General features: G+C 44.7%; 1 protein-coding gene and 1 pseudogene across 9 annotated transcripts in view; both read left to right on the forward strand.

The window, feature by feature from the left end:
- The window catches only part of YAP1 (Yes1 associated transcriptional regulator), a 111710-nt gene that overhangs the window by 13894 nt on the left and 76253 nt on the right, over positions 1–21563 (forward strand). The gene's annotated exons all lie outside the window — the stretch shown is intronic.
- On the forward strand, positions 18115–18242 carry LOC113915637 (annotated as a pseudogene).

The following is a 21563-nucleotide window of genomic DNA, read 5'->3' on the forward strand; positions in this document are numbered from 1 at the left end:
TTAGTTTAAATATGTAGAGTAGGGATGTGTATTAAAAGTAGCCAAATGCTAAGGTTAGGAGAGAGCTAAATAAATGGAGATTTCTGAGACCTGCCTGGAACTAATCCTTACCAGTACTGGGGGTCACAGTTAAAATTTACTGAACCCTCCTGCATAACTTTTTTTTTAAAGGCCCTCTGGGGAAGAGTTGGCCAAAATACAGATGTTTCTGTTTTTCCTCTACACATGTTCAGACTGATATAGGTTATGTTTCCGAAATCGTGTAGTTTGGATGGGCTCCAGATGATGTAATAGGATCATTTTTAACCCCTCCCAGCTGGAGGGTGTGCAGACCTTCCTGTTAGGACGGGTACAGATCGCCCCTTCTGGGTGACAAAATGAACACTGTTAGCTAGACAGTGATACGTGGAATTAAGATCACTGTCCTCTATTTGAAGACAAAGCACGTCCTTTGTGCGTGTGCGTTTGAGTTCCCAGTTCGTGTCCATCACACTGTAGGTAAGAATTGGCACGGCCTTTCAGTAGCCTGACTCCCTGACTCCAGTTGTGTAAACACAGGGTGTTTCTCCTCAAAAAAGACCCACTCGGTTCTGGATGGTGTGTGTTGGGTCGCTCACATTGATGTAGCTAATGGTCTTTCTCCCTGCTCTTCTTTGTTATCTTTCTTTGAGCTCAGTAGACATGCTTAGAGGTCTCTTAATGTCGTAAATAGCTGCCTAGTGGATTTAGGGAGCAGACATTGTTTTAAGGGTTCGCTGGGTCCCACTCTGTGGAGTTGGGACCAAATTCATACTATGTCAGTCAGGACTGGAGGGGTCTCAAGACCCCGATTTCTTGCACGTCCTCTTGTTAGTCTTTTCACTGCTGACTCTCTCCCTGGAGAACCTGCTGAGGCTAACTCAGTATAAGCTCACTAAAGGTAGATGTTGCCCTCTTTGTTCTTGCTGTATTTATTGGCGGATGACATCCCTTGGACTGCTCATTTATTTCAGAGTCCACTGCTTGATGGCCAGCCTGATGAATGCCTATAGTCCCTGCATAATTACTGGGGCTACTCAACTCCATCCTAAAAAGATGCTAGAGGATTTACTTTTTGTATTCTGAAGTTAATTTTATAAGTTTGAGATTGTTCTTAAACTCAGATAACTAAGGCTACTAAAAAAGTACTGCATGTTTTCTGGGTGCAAATGAACAGTAGTTTTATGTTAAGTTATTACAGGTTTGTTCCATGGACAATGAATAGTTGACTGCTTTTGAATTAGTTGAAGGAGTAAACGTGTTGTTGGAAAGTGATACCAGTGAGGAGAAGATGTCTGGGAGTCCAGGGGAGAAGTAAGGAGGTGGTGGCAGGGGGCCCTGAAAAGGCTCTCATCCAGTCGTGCGAGTGCACTTAGCATTCTCTACTCCGTGTCTGTGGAGGTGGACCAGTGGGGAGTCAGGACAGAGGTGCACGCAGGTTTTCTGGGAGCCGCTAAAGGGTGTGCCCTTCTCCTCTTGAATGACATTTGTGTCTTTGACAGACTCCCTCCCTTCATCAAAATGAGCCTATTCACTGGTTAAATCTGTACCCTGACTTTGGGCATTAAAACAAAACAAAAAAACAGTTCCAATATCATAACACTTGAAAAACCATTAAATGGTCTGATTCACTGCTTGGAAAAAAAATGTTTTAAAAGTGAGGACCGCCCATTACATGAACATTGTCAAATACAGTTTTATCCTGTATGCATTTTGAAAGTTTATTTTGATGTTACAGCCTATTTTAAGATTGTTTTGTTGCTATCTTTTGACAGTATTTATCAGAAACTGCTAGTTGAAGGGGTTTCTTTCCATTTTTCTGGGACTGTTTAAATGCAGCTTACCGTCCATTTCTTTACCACGTAAACTTTATCAGGATTATGAGAAGTGAACATGGGTCCTTTTCATACATTATTTCATATGCTGCACAAATAGAATTAATAACAAAGTATGGTGTAAGGAATTACAATTTTTTGCTTTTTATTTTTTATTTTATTATTATGTTTTAAAGATTTTATTTATGTACTCATGAGAGAGGGAGAGGGAGAAGCAGGCCCCCCACTGAGCAAGGAGCCCGATGCAGGACTCGATCCCAGGACCCTGAGATCATGACCTGAGCTGATGGCAGAGTTTTACCTGACTGAGCCACCCAGGAGCCCCTATTTTATTATTTTTTTAAAGTTTCCTTTATTTAAGTAATCTCTACACTCTGTGTGGGGCTCAAACTCACAACCCTGAGATCAAGTCACATGCTTCATCAGCTAAGTCAGCCAGGTGCCCTTGGTTTTTACTTGTTAAAGTTGTATTGGAAAGCTGCTGATACCTAAAACTTTCAGAGATTTAAAGAATTTTTTTAAATTAAACTTTAGAATTCATTTCAGACAAGCAGAATCAGTTTAGTCCATTTTATGTTACCAAAACCAAATAAACATTTGAGTGCTTATTTATCAGTTTATTAAAATAAATTGTAAAACGAGGATGTCTGGGTGGCTCAGTTGGTTAAGCGTCTGCCTTCGGCTCAGGTCATGGTCCCAGGGTCCTGGGATCGAGTCCCTCATCGGGCTCCCTGCTCGGCGGGGAGTCTGCTTCTCCCTCTGCCTCCGGTCCTCCTCCCCCTGCTCACGTGTGCGTTTTCTCTCTGTCTCTCAAATAAAATCTTTTAAAAAAGTAAATAAGTTGTAAAACAAATCTAATATTCTGCCTATCATCAGTATAAGTTACTGTGGAAACTGAGTTTTATCTTTTTTTTTTAAGATTTTATTTATTTTTTGACAGAGAGAGAGACACAGCGAGAGAGGGAACACAAGCAGGGGGAGTGGGAGAGGGAGAAGCAGGCTTCCCGTGGAGCAGGGAGCCCGACGCGGGGCTTGATCCCAGGACCCTGGGACCATGACCTGAGCCCAAGGCAGACACTCAACCGACTGAGCCACCTAGGCACCCATAAATTTTGTCTTTTAAAACACTCGAGGATTTTAAATTTATTAAAGTTTTGTGGGGGCAGGACATTCTGAATTCTTTAACTCCAAGTTTACCGTGGCTCCAGAGTCCATCCGTAGTTCAGGAATGCTGGTGGTGGAGAAATGAGTCCGGTCACCAGCAGCGGCATCTGCAGCCGCTCAGATCACAGTCAGATCACAGCTCCCGCAGTAAAGCACGTGGGGGCCCTTTGCTGCAGGCTGTCTGGGTATGCTGGGCTGCCAGGGCAGAAAGTCTCCAGCTGGGGGGCGGACGCAGGACCCGGGATTTCTCCCACGTGCTTGCAAGGTGTGTTTCACTCTGAGGTCCGTTTGCTTCGGAGGTGGCTTCCCTCCTGCTGTGTGCTCCTGAGACCTCTCTTTTGCGCTCAGAGGTCCTGTTGGTCTAAGCTCCAGACACGGTCAGCCCAGACTTGGGGGCTTGGGAAGTAGAGTGCTCCTTGATGGGAAGAGCTGCAGAATACCTTGCCCATGTGTTTGTCCACCACACTTAGATGGGAAGTTTTAAAAAACGATGTGCAGGATAGATGAATTACCATCTGGGGTCAAAAAAATTCAGAGGGGGACATAATCACACTGGAAAACAGTTTATTAAGTAAAATCTCATTTTTTGTGAATAATATAATATAAGTTGATAAGTGTATCCCTTTTTGGACACCGTCTGATCAGCCAGGTTATTTTGAAACCACTCAGTGGGTTAGACAGAATACGGGCTTCTTGGTTACACTTGAGGGTTTTGTGTTCAAGATCGTGAATTCCGGTTAGGGTCTGATTCGAATCATCCTCTAAAACTTGTCTCTCGTGTTTTATTTATTTTAAGTTTTTTTTAAGTTCTTTTTAAAGTTATTTAAGTTAATTTTTAAGTTACTTTTAAGTTATTTAGTTTTGTATTAATATAGTTTCGGATCCACATGGAAAACCGCAGCAGAAACGAGCATGGCCTTCAGGTACCGCCTAGTGTTTGATTTAATTACGGTGCTGCTTTCTCTCCCTACCCAAATTCCACCGAGGTGAGAAAAATCTTCATTGTTCTTGCTGGTAGATTTGACTTTATTCATTGAGGTTTTGTTCCTTACAGACCAGTGAGTTGTCTGAATGATGAAGTCATACGTGTGTATGTGAGTACACCTAAAAGCGAGTGATGTGCGGTGGGAGGTGCGTCTGGGTGCCAATGTTGCTCGGCTGTGGCCCGTCCCACCTGTCTGAACGAGTGCGTGAGGAGTTAGTGAAGACCTTCTCCTTGATTTCAGAACCGAGGCCTCTAGAAACAGTTATTTTCCTCTTCGTGAATTGAGTAGTTACAAAAATGGTTTAGTTCACTGTAATTTATGGTATCTAAAAGTTGAATTTAAACCGTGAATCAGATTTTGGCCCTGTGATTCATACTCCCAAAATGAGTAACATGGTTAGCAGGATATCCCTAGTTGTTCTCGGGACTTGAAAAAAAGGGGAAAAGTCTATGGTGACCCCTCCATTTTTGGTAGTGGAGCTGTATTAGGTCTATGAGGAGGCTTTACAAGAAAAAAGAGCCGCTATTTCTGGAGCATTTCCTCAGGCCTGCAATCTGAAGCCATCAGGGCAAAGCTGCTGAGCCAGGCGGTGAATCTGATCTGCCTGCGGCCCCTGCGGCCCCCGCCCTGCGGCCTGTGTGCAGCGAGAGCCCGGGTCTGCTGCTACAAGCCAGGATGTGGGTTAGAAGGAAACTGTTCAGCATCCAGGAATATAGTGACCCCCCGGCCCCCACTCCCTTGTAGTTGCTTAAATTCAGGTCGTCTTAGCAAATGCAGAACTTGTCTGGCAGTTTTGCTTAACCTCACAAAAACAGATGTTGGGATTTGTCTATCAAAGGAATTCCAATTTAATGTATACATCCTTTAGACCTGGAGTCTGTGTTTGGGAGGAGTTTGATTGGCTTACCTATGAAAACATTCATTTTTCCATAGAGTTTTGGGGTGAGTTTGTGTGTGTGTGTGTGTGTGTGTGTGTGTGTGTGTGTGTGTGTGTATAGTGTTTTTAAAGATTTTATTCATTTATTAGAGAGAAAGCACAAGGAGAGGTGGGGAGAGGGAGAAGCAGACTTCCCACTGAGCAGAGAGCCTGACGTGGGGCTCGCTCCCAGGACCCTGGGATCATGACCTGAGCGAAAGGCAGATGCTTCACCTACTGAGACACCCAGGTGCCCCTTTTGGTTTTTTTTTAATATTGGTAGAAAATAAAACAATCTCATATGTGGTTTTTTTGGTCATCATTGAATGAAATTAGGTTATCGGAATGTTGTTGGAAATTATATTTGCTTAAATGACAGCAATAATGAACTGAAAACGAGTGAGCTTCCTTCTGCTCAGGATAAAATTAATAGCAGTTTTATCTTCAACAGGACACTTCTAATCTGTGAATTTTACAACCTTTCTTTCCTGTCAAACTTTTAGAACTTGGTAGCTTTTCTATAAAAAATTCACACACTGTTCCACAGTATTCTCCACCCTATTAAAAAAATCAATTTTCCCACTGTTCATTCAATTTCAGGAAAATTTTAAATGAGAAAAATGGTTTTTAGTAATACCTGTAATTTTAATTTCAGGAAAGCATCAATTCATAAAATCAGGATTTATGTTACAAGAATTGAAATCTGCTTTTAATTCTAATTCTCTGAAAGTGTTGACATTTGTAGCTATGATAACATAGGCTGTTTGAAATGGTTTTCTAGTCACGGACATTTATCTATAGGAGGTAAGTATTTCCTAACTTACTGTGTCTGCAGCTCTCCCCTCCCCCCACCCCTGACATGGAAGAACGCAGGGTGTCCCCCACGTGACGGGGCACCCTACTCTCTGAGTAATCCCCTTGAGTTCCACAGTTAGATTGTGTGAAATAGTGAGACTCTACACGGTGGCAGTTACAATCCAGAGAAATTTCTTAGTTTTAACCTAAGCTGAGATTTTGGACATTTCTGTCATTAGCAGAGTGGTGGCTTTTGGGAATTGCTTTTTGGATTTCCTCACCCCGCTCCCCTTCCAGGAACTGTTTAGATGAAATACACATCCCCCCCTCGAGTGTCTTTCCAGATTTTTCCTACCCCAAGTCTGCCTTATGGTCCCCTCTTCTGGCCTCCCATGGGCCTTGCTGGGAGTCGGGTTTCACCTACAGACTTACTGTACCCCCCCACACACCCGCCATAGAGCGAGCACGTATTAACTGCTCACCAAAAAATGCTGAGAATTGCTTTTCAGCGTCTTTCACAGTCATTTCAGAAATACCGAGTCCTTTGCCTCTGTTGTGCTGCCTTCTGAAGGCTTCGGTGCCGTGCTCCGAGCTAGGAACAGGACTGACAGCCACAGGGTCCCTGTCCTCAGTTAGGAGGCGAGGTGTGTGGGAACAGTTACAGACGGCATGAGCTAAACAGTGGGGAACGCCCTACATCGTCTGTGTTGGTAACCCAGAAAAAGAAGAGATTGCTGTGTTGGAGGTTTGTGGGGCAGTTTGGTCTTTGGTTGTTTAGAAGGATTTTATTCTACACTGAATAGTGAATCCTTTTGTTGACTTTGCTCTATTTGTGGTTTAGTAACTTCACAATCTGCATCTGGTTTAAAAAACTTTCCCTCTTGAATTTCAGTTGCCTGATTGTTTGCCGCCCCCCTGCTCCCCAGCAAGGCCCTTTTCAGTTCAGCATTCTGTCTCCAGCACTTAGCGGAGGGTCTGGCCTGTAGCAAATGTCCAGTCATGTCACTGACTGACTCCCCTGCCCCCAGGAGCCTTGCTTTCCTCCTCCGTGGACTTCGCAGATTGCAGTGTGTGATCTCAAACTCTGGAGCTCCGTGAGCACCTTCATGTGACTGCCCAGGCCTTTATATAAAGTATTTTCCGACCTGATGTTGTATTTACAGTGCTTTCTGTTTAACATAAAGTATACTAAGTTTACCAGATAATTAACCACTGTTGAGCAAAAACAGTAACTTGGGCAACAGGAGGGGTATTTTTAGAGGAGGGGTTTTTGTTATTGTGACTTACTTGGGAGGAAAAGGGAAGTAAAAAAGCTCAGACGCTGACATGAAGGGGTTTAGGTAGGAATGAAGATGGAATTGATATTTAGGGATGGAGTTAGGGAAGACAGGGCTGACCTTTCCAGATGAAGAATCGGTGATTAGTTTTGGTAAGAATGCACACTGATTTTAATAAATACTGCTTCTGTTTGAGAAAATGCCGACATGTCACTAGTTGCTTATTATCTAAAGGTACTAGAAACGAGAATTGCAGATTTAACCTTTGGCTCTTTCATTGGTGTCTCCTGTTAGCGCAGACACGGCGAGTTCCGAGGCTGCCCCGGGAGCGACTCCTGCTTCCCATGGGCAGTGCTGGCTGTGGCTGGCCGGGCCGCTGCACAGCAGCCCCACACTTTTTCCAAATCTTTGGGGGTCTCTTCTTTACTGTTTTGATTTAATTTTGGACTGTTCTGATTGTCAAGTGTAACTTAGAGTTTTTTCTTTACACCCATTGTAGGCGGTAATACCAATTGCTGATGGTATTTTGGTGCTTTCTTCATCCCAGGGTGTGGAAGAAGGCTGATGTTCTGTGAGTGGGGTAGTGATTTGCATGAAGCTTTAATTTGAGAGAAAAACACAGGAAGACACTTCCTTTTGAGTGTGTGTTGTGTGTACCCCCTTTGATCTTACTGGTGTTACTCCTTTACCGTCAGGGTCGTTGTGTGTTGGAGACTCGCTGTGTGAGAACTTAGTAGGAGCGCTCACCAGGCCTCACCGCTAGCGCTCTGTGTGGTCTCGGATGTGTCGTGTAGAGGGCACGTCTTCCTTGAAGAGGTGAGGAGACATACAGATTCACCACTCACTATTTCTGTTCAGTCGATAGCTATCTCCTCACGATTATAAAAGTTTTTTAGTTTTGGTCCTGCAACAAATCTCTTGGTAGAATGAGTTAAGTCTACACTGTATTTCCCATAGAGGCGCATTCGATATTGAGTACTCATTTTGTGTTTAACAAACACTTGGTGAACTAATAGAGGATGCTTTATTTATTTACTTATTTTTGCCTAGAAAAAAAGATGTTTCATCTGCCTTTTGTGTGCTTAAATTTCTTTACCGTGTTCCTTAGAAGAAATGACTCCAATGAGGATGAATTACCTACTCCTACGAAAGCTTCCTGAGGGACTGTGATTATCAAATAGTTGCTGAAAGAAGTGAGAAGAGTTTGTAGATTTCATGTACACTTACGTCCTCCTTCATACGCTTAAACACATGCCCTGAGCTGTGAAACGGTGGATTTTCATGTCACAGGGTTGGCAGTTCAGCGCCCCCCCTCCTGCCACCACGCCCAACTGCTGCTTGACCGAGGTGTCCTTGTTACGTCTGTGTGTGCAGTGGAGCCTGTGAGAGTGCTGCTCCAGCTGCAAATGGAGCCTCTCTCGTCCTGTGTGACCGGGTTTTTTTACTGCTAAGAGCCAGTCACGTAGTGCAGGTGCTAAGAGAGAGGAGGTTGCACGGACGTCTTGCTTTATCTGAAAATCAGTGTTTCAGTCCAACAGATTACATGTCAGTGCCTGGTCCGTAAGGATTTCACTTAGGCTCGTGTCGTCCTGCTCTTACAAAATAACTGAAAACAGTAGCAGGTTCAAATGGACACTCATCATGGTCATTTCCTTAGTGGATCTGTCCTGCTTGGAATTTCCCACCTCTGGGAATGTTAAGCAACAGGAATGGCTTTGTTCATAGTACCTGATGAAGACAAAGTGGGCTTGGTCGTAAAGACATGCGGAGCCGGCGCCACAGCCTGTCAGGTGTGGCCTGGGAGGCCCTCCAGCTTTGGCAGTCCGCGTGCGTGCGTGCGTGCGGGGGGCGGCATGACCTCCCCTCTGCCTTCTGGCTCCAGACCTGTGGTCAGGAGTCCTAACAGAAGCTCTTCGAGCACTGGAAATCATGATAACAGACAAGCCCATGGAAAATGAAAGCTAAAAATTCATGGCATTAGAAAACTTTATTTACACTTTATTTACATATTTCCCCAACTATGCCCAAAATTAGTTCAAGTGATAGAGTTTTTAACATGATCTTAGGGCTGGCTTATTTCCATGGGAGGAAAATATTTCATCGTATAACTTTAAGTAGGGAAAACATAGTTTTATTTAAGGAAAGTTACCTCTTGACATTTTAGGAACTCTGGTGTTCTTTACATTAAGATACCTGTTGTGTAAATTTTAAATGAGGTTTACTGATTGTGCTAGGATGCCTGTTTTAAAGTACAGAATCAGCTTCTGCTTTCAGGAATTCAGCCTAGTGTTTCAGATGAGAGCGTGTGTATTGCAACATTATTTATCTATTTTTGTAAAGGGCTGTTAATCACTTGGTGCCGCCCTGTCTGAGTCGTGTGCTTGTGGATTGTCTACATGAAATCTCTTGATACAGCCTCTCATTTCTGCAAAAATTTTTCCTATATTTTTAGCCCCCCACCCTGGTGTGAGGCTCAATTATTTAATAGAAATATTTAGACACCAGAGCTGACTGTTAATGAGATCTTTATTGCACATGCTGTTCCACTCTCTTTGGAACCAGGGCAGTGTTTGAGAGCAAATGCCAATGTTGTTATGAAATCTAATTCATTTATCCTACGTTTGGCCAAAACCTAGTCACTCGCACTCTCTTTCTCTCTCCTGTTTCTAGGCACATGGGCTGTTGTTTAAAGGAACTGTTGGTATGTCCAGTTTTGTTTCCATGTTGTCTTTCGAGGTTTGAAGTTTTGCGGGATACTTGGTTTTTGATGGGACTGTCATTTAATGCCTCTTCAATGATTCTGCAGGAGTGTCAGCACGGGTTGTAAACTGGAGTTCTTGTGTGAAATGTGACACTGTGACCTCTTGATCCCGAGGCCCGCAGTGTTGCCAACTGAACCAAACCCTGCTGTTCCCTAAGAATAGAGGTACTCTGCTTAAGGATTGGAGTTCCGCTCAGTGCTCATGATGTTCTCCAGTAATTGGTCAGAATCCCAGATACCCTGGTTGATTTTGTACGTCAGTTGAGTGGACAGGCAGCTGTTTCTTTGTGGGGAGGAGAGGGGGATGTGCACCATTTCTTCAGAGTTGGCGAAGGAGTTCTGGAGGGCCAGCAGCACTGGTGCGGGAGACCTGCCCCTCCAGAAGTTGTCTTCAGGTGCGGAAAGAAGTCTCTGTGGTAGCGTTAGCCCTGACCAACTTTAAACATGTGGTAAACGTACCGCCAAACTCCTTTCATCCTTTTGCAAACTTAAACCCTAGAAACCGTCAGTACTGAACTGAGAAAATAAAGAAGGCACAGAAAAGTTGGTGGGAAGCGTGAGCAGTAGGTTCATCCGGGAGGTGTGAAATATTTGTAAAAGGTTGACCATATCTTTCAACCTGTTAGTTTGAACTGTTCACAGTCCAAACACAGCCTCACAGGCCTGCATTTGATGGGCAAGATTCAGGATTCTTGTTCTCAGATCCAAGCTGCTTTCTGTGTATTTTCTACTTTTTCTGCTCCTTTGCTTATTCATCTTGTCCTTTATGCTTTTCAAAATTTGCAGTGCTTTGATGCCCGGAGTATTTTGGATTCTTTCAGGACAAAAGTGGTTGCAAAATCATGGTCCACCAGAGAGAGAGAGAAGAGAAGCCCTCTCACCTGACCCGAGTAGTTAAGAAAGGTCACTTAGAGAAATTTGCTTAGGTTGACTTGGTTGAGTCAGATTTGCTTGTTATAAATTAGTTAAGACACGTATAAGCAGTGTACAAGTCAGCGGAACCACTCACCCAGAGATGGGGGTCTGAAGCCCGGCTCCAGATCTCCTTTCCGGCCTTGTTTCAGTTTACCACCTCCCCCCCACCCCCAGCATGCACCCCCAGCGAGTGTGTGCTCCCTGTTAGGGCTGCTCACCTGAGGAGGTCCCTTCAGCCTCTGCCCATTTTTTATTTTAGTCATTTAAGGCTCAGACAGTGGCCCAAATTCTTCCCTAACTGTATTGACAGTATTTGAACCTCCCAATCTCAACTTCTATAGTTTTGGTTTTTGTTTTTTTTTTAAGTTTCACCCATTTATATTAGAGCAAGAATGCAGGGGGAATGGGCAGAGAGAGAGAGAGTGTCCAGCAGACTCCCTGCGGAGCCCGAAGCGGCACTGAATCCCAGGACCCTGAGATCACGACCTGAGCCAAAACCAGGAGACGGACGCTTAACTGACTGAGCCCCCCAGGCGCTCCTGAGTTAGATTTGATGAAAGAAGGTCCACGCCACAGAGAAATAAGGTCCTGTGCGGGGACTTGTACGCTTCGGTGGGGCTGTAGCTCTGATTTTTCTTCTGACACAGCCTCTGACCGCTGATGCTCACACGGTGTTGAATGAGATTGAAACACCTCATCTGGCTTTTCCTCTACCCAGGTGAATTTCACGGGCATGATTTACCCTAAAATCCATCCACAGTAATAACAAGAATGACTAGCATTTGTTGAGTGTTTATTGTGTGCCAGGAACTGGTTTAAGTCCTTCCTATGGAGCCACTCAGTGAATCCTCACAGTAACTCTGTTATCCCCATTTTATTGATGTGGAAACTGAGGCAGAGATCCTATAGCAAATAGGTGACACAGCCAGGTTCCAGCTCTGCCAAGCTGGTGCCAGAATCCATGCTCTTACCCATTGTTCTGTACTAAAATATAAATGAATATTTAGCCAGGCATTGTGCTGTGTCCTTGAAGCTACTGTTCTCATACAGTCTTCACTGTAGCTCATGGGGATTTGTGATGTGAGGTAATAGAACACTCCTGCTGGTCATCTCTAGATATAAATTTTAGTCCATATTCTGACACTATAAAGAAATAAGATAATTTCCTATAAGAAATAACAAGTGATGGCGGGGATGCGGAGAAAGGGGAACCCTCCTACGCTGTTGGTGGGAATGCAAGCTGGTGCAGCCACTCTGGAAAACAGTGTGGAGGTTCCTCAGAAAATTGCAAATAGAGCTACCGTACGATCCAGTCACAGCTGGTATTTACCCAGAGAATATTACAACAGTAATTCGAAAAGATACATGCACCCCAGTGTTTATAGCAGCATTATCTACCATCACCAAATTATGGAAGCAGCCAAGTGTGCCTGACTAGTGAGTGGATAAAGATGTGTGTACACACACACACACACAATGGAATATTACTCAAACATAAAAAAGAATGAAATCTTGCCATTGGCAGTGACATGGATGGAGCTAGAGTGCATTATGCTAAGTGAAATAAGTCAGTCAGAGAAAGACAAGTACCGTAGGATTTCACTCATGTGGAATTAAAAAAAGAAGAACAAAGACAAAAAGAGACCCAAAAACCCAGACTCTTAACTAAAGAACACAGAGGGGAGGGGTGGGGGAACGGGGTGGGGCTGGAGGAGCGCACTTACTGTCATGAGCACTGGGTGATGCACAGAACCGTTGAATTGCTATGCTGTACACCTGGAGCTAACTACCCTGGAATTAAAGTAAAAAACTCAACTAAATTTAAAAGAAAGGCAATAAGTTAGAATGAGAGAGTTTAGCTTTAATAGTATTTAATTCTAAATCACTCATATAAAAATAAGCCTTGTGTGATAACTCCATAAGGGGTTAAGTACCCTGAGATTGGCCCTTCAAGCAGTGATAGGAAGATCCTTACGTATGTGCACAGGCGATGTCCAGTTGATGAATAAATTATGTTACTTTGAAAGGAGAAGATAATTTCCTCCCATTAGGGAGTGTACATGCTAGAGTATGGAGTTAATTAAAATGATCTTTCTGGGTCTCTCCTACCTTTTAAAATCATTAAATTCAGTTGCTAATATGGATTCCTGAAGGACACAAACTACACCCCTGTTCGCAGAAGGAAGATGGGCCCCTGATGAGCGAGGGGCCTGGGCTCTTGTTAGTGCCGGGGTCTCTCCGCCCCTGAGAAGGTCCCTTGTGGGGTTTTCTTATCTTAGGGTTTTTAGGAAGTCTTTTTTTTCCTACCATCCTTTTATTCTACCAAAGAATTATTCTAAAAATTATTCAGTAGCTCTTAACAAAAATTTTATAACCTTGTATTTATATTTAATAGTAGTTTTCTCTGCCAGCCACAAGATGGGCTTTAAAAAAATTGATATATTAAAAAAAAGAAATTAGAATGATAGTCATGAAAAAAGAGATGGAACACATTTACTATTTAGGATATAGAAGTTATTTGAGTATCCTGTGGAATTGTGGTAAAACAAAGCTTTAGAAAAGTCTTTAAAAAGCTTTAAAATCATCCTTGTGACTTTTCTAAGTGTATTATGACTATCCTTGATTATTTAGAATAATTAGTACAGAGTACAATCTGTGTCAGAAGTAAGAATTCTTAATGGTTTTAGTTTGTTTTAAATTCTAGCCATTTTGTAACACGAGAAAACAGGGCATGCATAAACCTGAGACACTTGGTTGTTTCTTAGCTGACTTGTAAGAGAGATTGCAGCTTTGATCTCTGAATTGCAAGTAAACATCCTGACTTATCTGTAAATACCTGGCTTCAGGGCTCTTTAGGAGCCTAAGAACGCCACTGGTTTGAAAGCTGAAATAAGTGTAGGTTTATGATAGCCAGCCCGTGTTTCTGCAGAAGGAGGGCAGGTTTGGATTCAGTTTATCTGTCTGGAAAATCTTGTGTAATAGATAAGAACTGACAAAACAGGACCTACAACTGAGTCCTGCTTAGCAGTGGTTCATTCGGTCCAGGAAGTCCTGTGTGTGACTGTGCCACACGTTAGTGGTTTGGGGATGGCCTGGGTGTGCCGAGTTTAAGGACCCCAGCTCTGTGTTGGTGTCAGATTGGGGGCACAACACTGGAATGCTTAGACTGGACAGGCCCTCGTAGAGGCTCTCTTACTGTTCTCTGGACAGCACACTGGCATCTGAAACATCTGTTGCCAGTTACCCACCATTTTATCAGTCCATAGTTAAGAACAAATACAGGGGCGCCTGGGTGGCTCAGTTGGTTAGGCAACTGCCTTCGGCTCAGGTCATGATCCTGGAGTCCTGGGATCGAGTCCCGCGTCAGGCTCCCTGCTCGGCGGGGAGTCTGCTTCTCCCTCTGACCCTCATCCCTCTCGTACTCTCTATCTCTCATTCTCTCTCTCAAATAAATAAATAAAATCTTAAAAAAATACAAATTATATTTTTTATTGCACAAGTCGTGGAGGTTCAGTGAAGGGAGCGAATGAGAAAAACAGAAAGACCAAAAAAAACCCAAATGAGTTACCCTGGATGTCAGTACTGGTTGATAACATTTGTGTATTTTCAGGCTCTGTGCTCCGTGTGTGAGTCCTTGGGTGTAAGCAGACCGCTCTCCAGTAAAGGTGTAACTATTTGCCTCCTACTAATAGCACAAGAGAGCCTGTTCTTACTGCTCTTTGTGGCATTCTGGTAGATTGTCTTGTATGTGTCGTTTTTATTACACTTTGAAGAATGCGTTTCTTTAAGTTATTAAAGTGACCACGGTGGGCAAAACACCGTGCTGGAGGATATGGAGGAAACTTGAGATTGTTTCCCCAAAGCAGTGCATTAAAGGAATATGAGCCCTTTCTGATGGTGATCCCCAAACCACTAACGTGTGGCACAGTCACACACAGGACACCAGCCAGTGGTCAACCTACAGCTTCCTGAACGAGCTGTTACAGGGTCAGAATTTGAAGGTGCTGCAGGACGAGAGAGGAGAGCCCTGGTTTGTGCAGGGAGATGCAATCAGAGGAGTGTAACGTATAAGGAGTGGACCGCCCGTCTGCAGGGTAGAACAGAAGCTGCTGAGATACGCAGGGGGCATTCACGTCAGCATGTGGGGGGTCCTTAACTGCCCCACGTCCCCACCAACCCTTGTCTTCCATGTTTTGGTGGTAGGCCTCCCCGATGGGTGTGAGGCAGTAGCTGGTGTGGTTTTCATTTGTGTCCCTGGGGGCTGTGATGTCAGCATCTTTTCCTGTGCTTGTTGACCTTTGCATCTTCTTTGGAGAAAGGTCTACTTAAGCCCTTCCTTACCTTTTTCATCCAGGATCATAATCCTAGTGAACATGTGGAACCCTTGTTTATTCCGATGTGATAGAGGAGAAGTTTAGAGCCTGTGAAGACCCTTGAGGAAGGACGTGGGAGTGGACACATGAAATAGCGGCCCTTTTCTGTAGTTTGTATTCGGACAAGCTAGGTCATGCTGGGTAGCAGATGACCCAGAGATTTCAGTGCCTGAACTCTTTCTCGTTCACAGAATAATTTCTGTGATCGGGCGGCTTTCCAGGGTGCTCTGTCCCCGTGGTGACTCAGGCATCCCGGATGTATCTCTCGGGTGACATTGCCATGTGGCCCTTTAGTGTCATCACAGAAAGGACAGAGAAATGCAAGAGTCACACCTGTTGTTGTCTATGCTTTGGCCTAAAGAGAAGCAGTTTCTCATAGCCCCTTGGTAAGAACAAGCCGCTAGACCTCTCCTCACTTGGAAAGAGCATAGGAAATGTGAGAGCATTTGGGGATTTTTTGGTGATCAGTAAAAGTTTCTGTCATATAGAGGTAATAGAGACTTCTAAATTTGGAATCAGAGTTACAGAATTTGATTCTTAATAAGTAAACATTAAAATCATTAGTGTTTTCTAATGGTCTCTTCCGCAGTTGTGGAAGTTGAACCATATCCGTGCTTATTAATAGTGTGGATGTTCTGCACATCTAGAGGTATGTAGCCATTCTTACCTTGGCGAGTCATGTATTCTTAGATCTAGTCTTACTTTTAAAATTGTTCTGTTTATCTCCATTGGCCTGGTATTTGTGTTTTTGGTTTATTTTTATTATTACTATTTTTAAAGATTTTATTTGTTTATTTGAGAGAGAGAGAGAGCACGCAGAGCAGGAGGGAGGGGCAGAGGGAGAAACAGGCTTCCCACTGAGCAGGAAGCCCGATGCGGGACTTGATCCCAGGACCCATGACATCATGACCTGAGCCTAAATCGAGAGTTGGACACTGATCCAGCTAAGGCACCCAGGCGCCCTGGCCTAGTATTTGTTAAATGATAACGTTTTAATGTAGCATGTTAGCTACAGGACTCTTAGGAGTAGAATGTGATCTTTATTAAGACTTAACCATGGTTGGTTTAGCCCTCTCGATCCCTGGAGGCACTTGGTCATGTCTAGAGATGTATTTGATCACGAGAATCATGTTAATCTTTTTCAGCCCGAGGGCTTCAGTGGAAATCTACTTGGGCTCCTTTACTGGAGCGGACAGAAACCACCTCTGAGGTACCTCATGTTGCCCCTTTGGGGAGTGCTTTTCTTGCCCTTTCAACCAGCTCATTGCACGGCTCGGAAGTTACCCCCTCTGTGTGTCCTCTGTCTCCCCAGGCTGGACCAGGAATCTCTCCAAAAGCACCGTGAGCTTCCTTCTCTACCCTTATTTATTAAGATGTCCTCACTGTGGCTCTCCTCTAGCAGGAGCCTTCTCCAGGCCGGGAACCATGTCTTCCTCATTTTGATGTCAGCAGTACTTGGCATTTGGTGTATGTTCAGGAAGTGTTTTAAATGAATTATAGCTCAGATAGTACTGCTCGGTTTGGATTTAGTTTTTTTGGTGTGGTATGGGAGAGGTTTGGGGTTGCAGAGGAAAAAGCTGATTGGAAGGGGACTTGAATTCTAGGTCTCCCTCTTCCGGATACTCTGGCGTGGTCTCTGGCGTGGGGTCAAGTCCCGCATGACCTCAGTCCTGTCCTCTAAAAAGCGAGGGAGGGTTGGACTTAGTAGGTCAAGGACAGTGCTCACCCTGCAAGCATCGTGTCACTACCCGCTTAGCTGGAGGCCAGACCGCCTTCTGAACACAGCTGTGTGTCTGTGAGTGACCAGGAGAGGCCTTTGTGTAACTTCCAGATATTTTCCCTGTAGTTGAAGGCAGTTATTATTAGTAGTTAATAGTAAATAAATACCAAACACTCAGAATCCCAATGAGGAGGTCCCTTCGCTTACTTGTAAAGGGACTTGTGTAGGGCACACTTTCTTCAGTATTGCTGACGTGGACATGAAGTGTCCCACCCAATGTGGGTCACATACCGTCCACAGTGAGCACCTGTCACCTGGCTAATGAAGAGCTTCAAGATGCTGATAAAATGGCTTTGCTGTGAGTTGTTTTTCAACCTCTGAGTCATTGGCATCAAAGCACTTGTAGATGCTGCTTCTCCCAGTGACCTTGATGTCAGCAGCTGTTGGGACAGGTAGGCGGTGCCTACACCTTTCATTCTGGCCTCCCCAGATCAAGCTCCGTCTGTCCGTGGTTTAGGAGATCAGTCTGGGTGTTGCCTGCGGAAGCCATGCTGCCTTGTGAGTCAGGAAATGTGTGTTGCAGTCTCATCGCAGGCGCTTACTGGCTTTCTCTCCACTTCCTTGTCTATGAAACGGGACAGTTGGTCTGCAGGTTTCTCTCTCGTCCTGACACTGGACTGTTCTGTGTAAGTTTACCCTTTGATCTCCACAATTCTTTTATTTGTACTGACTTAATCACCAGTTAAGGATGCAGAAGACTCGAGCTGCGCCTGGAACGTAAGTGAATGATCTGAATTACAATCCAGAGTCTGCCTTAATTGGTAGACGTAAGTTGTGCTGTCTTCCGGTGATGGAAGAGAGACTTGAACAGCCCATGTCAGAATAGATACCGCATATTCTGCTTTTCTTCCCAATCTGTGACTTGAGTTTGTTATTCTGTGCCTTAGTCTATAAAAGAAAGGAAAACAAAGCAAATAATTAGCAACATTTTGTAGACTTAGAATCCCTGTAAACTGAAATGTTTCTGTCCATCTTTGTTTCCCTATACCTAGTATCATGATCAGTGTTAGGAACTTGAATGTTTAAATGATTGGATAGTAAGTAAAACGCTGTAACAATTTTGTAAAAGATCATTAAGATAGTTTCAGGAGACCTGAACCGGTTATTGAAAGAACAGAAAGTTTTGGGATTTTTTCCCTACCAGTTTTATTGAGGTAGAATTGATGTACAACATACAAGTTTAAAGTTTAAGGTGTGCAGCGCCATGATGTGACTTACATATAGTGTGAAATAGGTACCGTAAGTAAGTCTAGTGAACATCCATCATCTTAGGTAGATACAAAATAAAAAGGAAAAACATGGGGCAGGGAGAAGCCATGATCATGAGGGTGGTTCTCCTGGGGGAGCTTGTCCATTGCACTTGGGCCATTCTGATGCCTGCTATTTGAACTCAATGGCACACTTTCTCTCAGTGGGGAATTGGGGGGGGGGTGCATAGAAAAGAGAAAGAAGGGGTGCCCGGGGGCTCGTTCACATGAGCATCTGGGTCTTGGTTTCAGCGCAGGTCATGATCTCAGGGTTGTGGGATCCAGCCCCGTGTCGGGCTCCATGCTCAGCTCGGAGTCTGCTTGAGATTGTCTCCCTCTCCCTCCTGCTCACACGATCTCTAAATAAATAAATACACTTAGAAAAACAACAGCAGCAGCACAAGACCTCTCTTCCTTGGGAGAACTCTTCGGGACTCAGTGTCTGCACCACCCCCACCTGTGCCCTAGAGCAGTGCCCATTGTAGTGGTCGTGCTGTGCGTCCTGCCTCCGGGACTTGGAGACCTCACAGCCTCCCCACCCCCCTGCAGTTGCCCTCCCTTCACCCCTACCCCACCCCCACCCCGCCTCATCTCTTTTTCTAGTTTAGTTTTTTCCTTTTTAAGATTCCACGTCTTAAAATCTTACTTACTGCATGAGATCGAACAGTCTTTGTCTTTCTCTGACTTACGCACTTAGCATTATGCCCTCAGGGTCCATCCCTGTCGCCACAAATGGCAGAATTCCCTGGGTTTTTTCGGTGGCTGAGGAATATTCCGTTATATGTGCATACACACCTAGGGTCTTCATCCATCCATGTGTAGGTGCACATGTATGTTGTTTCTGCATCTTGGCTACTGTAAATAATACTGCTGTGAACTTGGGAGTGCATAGATCTTTTTGAATTCGTGTTTTTGTTTCCTTCAGATAGATATCCAGACATGGCATTGCTGGATCATACGGTGTCTCAGTCTTTAGCTTTTTTTTTTTTTTTTAAGATTTTATTTATTTATTCATGAGAGACAGAGAGAGAGAGAGAGAAGCAGAGGGAGAAGCAGGCTCCCAAGGAGCAGGGAGCCCGATGTGGGACTCGATCCCAGGACCCCGGGATCATGACCCGAGCCGAAGGCAGACGCCCAACCATCTGAGCCGCCCAGGGGCCCCAGTCTTTAGCTTTTTGAGGAACCTGCCCACGGTTTTCCGCCATGGCCGCTCAGCTTACTGTTCCACCTGCAGTGCACGAGGGCCTCTCCCACCCAGACCACCACTTGCTGTCCCGTCTTCGAGGCCAGTCGTGCTGACATGGTGGGGGGCCATCTCACTGTGCTTGCAGGGCCCCGCTGCTAGGTGATACTGAGCACCCACTGGCCATTGGTGTGTCTTCTTCGGGCAAATGCCTATTTAGGTCCTCTGTCCATTTTTAATGAGATTAATTTGGTTTTTTTTTTCTATTAAGTTTTATGAGTTCCCTGTATATTTTGGCTCATTAACTCCTTATTTTTTCCAAATCTGAAGGTTTGGTCTTTTCATTTTGTTCATTGTTTCTTTTGCTGTGCAAATGTGGGATCTTTTATGGTGCCTAATGTTGGTGGTTTTCTCAAGGCCTTTTTTTACATGGTTTTGGAGGTTGCTTAAACTAGCAGTTTTTTGTTTGTGCCTTACTTTCCTTCCTCAAATTCCCTGCCTACAGAAGCCACCAAATTTTGTTTGGACATCTTCGTTACAGAAGAGCAAGTCCATTTTACCATTGAATGGCCATTTTCCCAATCTGTAACATGAATGTGTTGGATTAAGAAATTCTGAGATCTTGGGCGCCTGGGTGGCTCAGTTGTTAAGCGACTGCCTTCGGCTCAGGTCATGATCCCTGAGTCCCGGGATTGAGTCCCACAGGGAGCCTGCTTCTCCCTCTGACCCTCTCCCCTCTCATGCCGTTTTTCTCTCTCTCTCTCTCTCTTTCAAATAAATAAATAAAATCTTTAAAAAAAAAGAAATTCTGAGATCTTGAGGGACTCTTCTAACAAATACTGGGTCTCTTCTCCCTGATGCTACTTTCTGATCACATAAAAATTCTCTTGATACAGATGTATTTTTCTTTTTTTTTTTAAGACTTTATTTGAGATAGAGTGCAGAGCAATAGAGAGAGAGAGAGAGCATGAGCGGGGTTGGGGGTGGAGAGTGGCAGGGCAGAGAGGCAGAGGGAGAGGGAAGGAGCAGACTCCCCACCAAGCAGGGAGCCTGTTGCGGGGCTCCATCGTAGGACCCCGGGATCATGACACGAGCTGAAGACAGACGCTTAATGACTGAGCCACCCAGGTGCCCCTACAGATGTGTTTCTACTTTAACTCATGCATCTGAAATGATCATGTAATATAATCAGAGTTTGGCTTTTTTTTTTTTTTAAGATTTTATTTATTTGACAGAGACACAGCGAGAGCAGGAACACAAGCAGGGGGAGTGGGAGAGGGAGAAGCAGGCTCCCCACTGAGCAGGGAGCCCGATGCAGGGCTCGATCCCAGAACCCCGGGACCATGACCTGAGCCGAAGGCAGACGCTTAATTGACTGAGCCACCCAGGCACCTGGAGTTTGGCTAAATGCTAATAGTAAAATGAATTCTCAGATCCTTAGATTTCTTCTCTGCCTTAGTACTTGTTATGATGGTCTGGTCCTTTTTCTCCACAATGCGTCACACTTCCATAAAGCATCATAAATGTGCACGATTCCACAAATGCTCTTTTGGTCTTTAGACATTTATGAACATAGATTATGTATGGCGAGCCCTGAGCCTTCACTACCTTACCGTCTAGTGGAGGCTGAAGAACATGCCTGCAGAGTCTTGGCTCATGTGCTGGCAGCCGTGTGGACGTTTTCAAGGGAGGAGGCGGGGGCTGCTGGAGCTCCCAGGGGCTCAGTGGAGGTGGGGCCCAGGAGCCATCCTGGGAGTGGGCATTTGAGCCAGCCTCAAAGGCTTTTGTCAGGGTGGGGATTGGGGAGTTGAAAGCCAGGACGCTGTGAGTAGTAGAGGGGGATGTGAAACAGTCCGTGGATGAAGTTCTCCCTCAGGTGTAAAGTGTGTTTCCTGTTTTAAGAATTTTAGAGTCTGCTTTTCCATTGGTGATTTGAGTCCTCTCTCCACTGGGACTTTGGACAGACTGGGGCCTTCCAGTGAGGCCTTGTCTCAACCCCTTGGAGCCACTGCAATAGCTGGTGTGTGTCCAGCGGCTGCATCATTCAGCCCTGAGCAGCGGGGACACTTGCTTCCCGGGGCTGCGCTGGCGGCCCACTTGGCCCTCGGCCCCGCCCCTTCTGACGGTCGGTGTGCTGTATAAAATGTTCAGTGAAAACCTCTGCTTAGAGGCCTTTTTTTTTTTAAGATACAAAGAAATAACTTTTATTTCATACGGAGGTATTTCAGCCTTCTCACCTTAAAAATCTAGTGATTCTGACACTATTTTAAAGAATCCATTATTTTTAGGGGCGCCTGGGTGGCTCAGTCGTTA

Source organism: Zalophus californianus, chromosome 11 (assembly GCF_009762305.2).
Source record: "Zalophus californianus isolate mZalCal1 chromosome 11, mZalCal1.pri.v2, whole genome shotgun sequence".
Classification (NCBI taxonomy): domain Eukaryota; kingdom Metazoa; phylum Chordata; class Mammalia; order Carnivora; family Otariidae; genus Zalophus; species Zalophus californianus.